Source organism: Grammomys surdaster, unplaced genomic scaffold, assembly GCF_004785775.1.
Source record: "Grammomys surdaster isolate TR1022 unplaced genomic scaffold, NIH_TR_1.0 262, whole genome shotgun sequence".
Classification (NCBI taxonomy): domain Eukaryota; kingdom Metazoa; phylum Chordata; class Mammalia; order Rodentia; family Muridae; genus Grammomys; species Grammomys surdaster.
In genome coordinates, this window is record NW_021604703.1 from 1,647,029 (window position 1) to 1,650,679 (window position 3,651).

Sequence of the window (3,651 nt, forward strand, 5' to 3'; positions counted from 1 at the left end):
CCGCCGTGACAATAATGGACTAAACTTCTGAACTGGAAGCCAGCCCCAGTTAAATGGTTTCCTTTATAAGAGCTGTTGTGGTCATGGTGTCTCTTCAGAGTAATAAAACCCTAACACAGGCAAATAGATACAACCTATCGAGTCCATTTAGGGTGCACATGTCTGACCACTTTGGACTGAATAACCTATTAGAGACCAAGTCTCTGAAGAAAACTGATTCTCCTTTCAGCACCATTGGGTGCTTATAACCATTCATCTGGAGTGAGGCCTCATGAAGTCTCCCCCACCCACAGAGACACATCAAGTCCTTATGTAGGTCTTGTTTAGGCAGCCAGATTGTTGAGATTCCGTGAGTAGAGCATCCCTGTCATCTTTAGACACTGTCTAGCAGTAGATGTCCTGGTCCTCTGGCTCTTACAATCTTCCTGCCTCCTCTTCCTTAGGTATGGGGTTACAGGATAGATGTACCAGCTGAGGCTGGACACCCACAGTCACTTAGTCTTTGCGTTTTAATCAATCATGGATCTCTGTAATACCCTATCTCTGTTGCAAAATTTCTTTTTTAACTCCTAAAAATTATTTTACATGTATGAGCATTTTGCCTGTGTGCAAATATGTGGACTCACTAACATCAGAAGAAGGTGACAGATCCCCTGGAACTGGAATTATAGGTGGTCGTAAGCCTCTGTGTGCATGCTAGGAATCGAACTCTGGTCCTCAGCAAGAACAAATGTTCTTAGCCGTTGAGCCAACTCTCCCAGGAAGCTCACTGATGAAAGGTGAGAGATAGATACACTTGTCTGGGAGGGCTGGTGCTCCCGTTTAACTCGTATTTAACTTTGTCTTCTTTCTGAGACAGGGTCTCTCTATGTAAGTGTGGCTGGCCAAAAACTTACTACGTAGACGGTAGTTCTCAACTGTCCTAATACTGTGACCCTTTAATATAGTTCCTCATTTTGTGATGACCCGCTACCATAAAATTATTTCATTGCTACTTCACAACTGTAATTTTGCTACTGTTCTGAATAATAATGCAAATATCTGATATGCGACCCCTAAAGGGGTCTTGAGAACCTTGAGGTTGAGAACCAATGAGCTTGTAATCATGGACATCTACCTGCCTCCGTCTCCCCAGTCCTGGGATTAAATATATGCCACCAAAACCAGCTCCTCATATTTAACTCCAATAAATGTATAAAGAAAAGTTACTGCTATTCATTGGGAAAAACTGTATGTCTTTCATATATTAACAAGAAGGAGAGAAGAGGACTATAACTTAGTGGAAGATCACTGGCCTCAAATGCAGTATACCCTAGGGTCAATCCTCATCCCGCTTTAAAAAAAAAAAGAATAAAATAAATAAAAAAAGTTTCTAGCTGCTGGTGATCACTGGTCTGATGATCTGACATATTGTAAAGCCCCTCCCTTGCCCTTTTCTGACTGTCTGTTCCCAGAGGCATTTTTTATTACCAATCCCAACTTTTTGGCTGGGCATAGTGGCATAGACCTTTAATCCCACAACTTGGGAGACAGAGGCAAGTGGATCTCTGTAAGTTCAAGGTTAGCTCAGTCAATCTACATAGAAAGTTCAAGGCCAGCTAGGGTTACATAGTCAGACCCGTCTCAAACCAAACCAAACAGAAATCAACAACAACAACAACAACAACAACAACAACAACACATGCTATTGAAGCTACAGAAGCAGCATGGATCCTAACCCAGACTTCTCTATCTTTGCCCCTCAGGAAGTAAGCTCCCTAATGTCATCTTCCACAGTATCCCAGGTGTGTTCTCCATGGTATAGAAGTTGCCTCTTCTAACTGAACAGCTAACTGCCCCCTTTCACCCCAAATACTTGTCTGTACAGATCCCTGTGACTCTGCTGTCTCCCTAAGGCTATGGTGTTATGTGATGCTGACATGTGTCATTTCATGGAGGAAAAAGGCCAGGTTTTTCTCTCCAGCGTTCCCCAGCACTCGGTATCCTATCTGGCGCACAGTGAGCAGTCAATGACTCCTTGTAGCCTGGTGTTCAGTAAGGGATGAAGTAGGCGTGAAGCAGGTTTGTGGTGAGTTCCTGCTTCAGTGCTTCAGGCCGTGACCAAAGTGGTCATTTTTTCCTGGTTACTGAGATCCACATGTTTTCTGAGTTTTTGTCATCTTCTCAAGTCATGATTCACCTGCCATGTGTCCATTATCCTGCCAGCTAACTGGCTAAGATATTTAGTCTTTTATGTTGTTTGACTGGTGGTATAGCTCAGTGACAGAGGGCTCAGTGAATGTGAGGTCCTATGTTCCATCCCTAGTAAAAAGAAGAAGAAAAAGAAGAAGGAGAAGGAGAAGGAGAAGGAGAAGGAGAAAAGAAGGAGAAGGAAGGAGAAGGAGGAGGAGGAGGAGGAAGAGGAGGAGGAAGAGGAGGAGGAGGAGGAGGAGGAGGAGGAGGAGAAGAAGAAGAAGAAGAAGAAGAAGAAGAAGAAGAAGAAGAAGAAGAAGACGACTAACTTTCTATAGCTTTATGTAGAATTGACAAGTGTTCTCTGTATGCCAAACAATTTGTACATACTTCTAGAGAGTGGCTATATAATTTGTCACTGAAACCTGAATACAACTGAGAGTAAAAAGAGGGACAATAACTAATAAGCCAGGACCAGAGATGGCCCTGACAAATTCAGAAGCATAGACATATTATTATGCTAGTAGTTTTGTATTGAACCATTCAGCTGTGAAGCTGTTCTAGGTTGACATGGGCCTTATTTCTCTCTCCTTTCTTTATTGTATGAGTCTGTGTCATGTGGTCTGCTTGAGAGACTGTTTCTGCCTCTCTGAAAACACTCTTTTGGGGCTGGAAATATAGCTCAAGTGGCAGAGTGCTTCCCTAGCATGTGAGAGGCCTTAAGTCTAATTCTCAGGATTGCACATACACAGTGAAGTTTATTTTATTGATTCTGCTTTCTTTAGGGCTCAAACAGTCCCACGCAGTGCCTTTTATGAACTTTTTTCTCAGTATTGTTATGAACCAGAGCAAGGAGCTTAATTAGATGCTTGTGGAGAGATAATAGTTAATGTTTTCTTGTTGGTACTTAGCTTGGGCCTGTGAGTTCTCTCAATGATTTCCCACAACAGTTCTCAAGGTAGACATTATTAGTCCTATTAAATGAAAAGATGGGTTAAGAAAGAGCTTTGATCTGAACCACATTGCCAATTAAGCACCAGAGTCTGGACTGAACTCCAGATTCTGATTCCATACAGCTGCCATTAAATTCTGGGAAGCAGTTTAAAAAGTATAAATGTCACACTTTTAGGAAAATTCCTTTGCTTTGAGTTGCATGTGTGTCTATGCATGTACAGTGCATATGCACATGCAGTGCATGCATGTGTGGCTATGAATGTGCAGTGTGTGCATGTGTGGCTATGCATGCGCAGTATGTACATGTGAGTGCATGCATGCATGGTGAGTGCATGTGTGGTGTGCATGTGCAGTGTGTGTACATGTGCAGTTTGTTCATGTGTGGCTATGCATGTGCAGTGTGAACATGTGTGGGTGTGCATGTGTAGTATGTTCATGTGTGGGTATACATGTGCAGTGTGTGCATGTGTGGCTATGCATGTACAGTTTGTGCATGTGTGGGTATGCATGCACAGTGAGTGCATG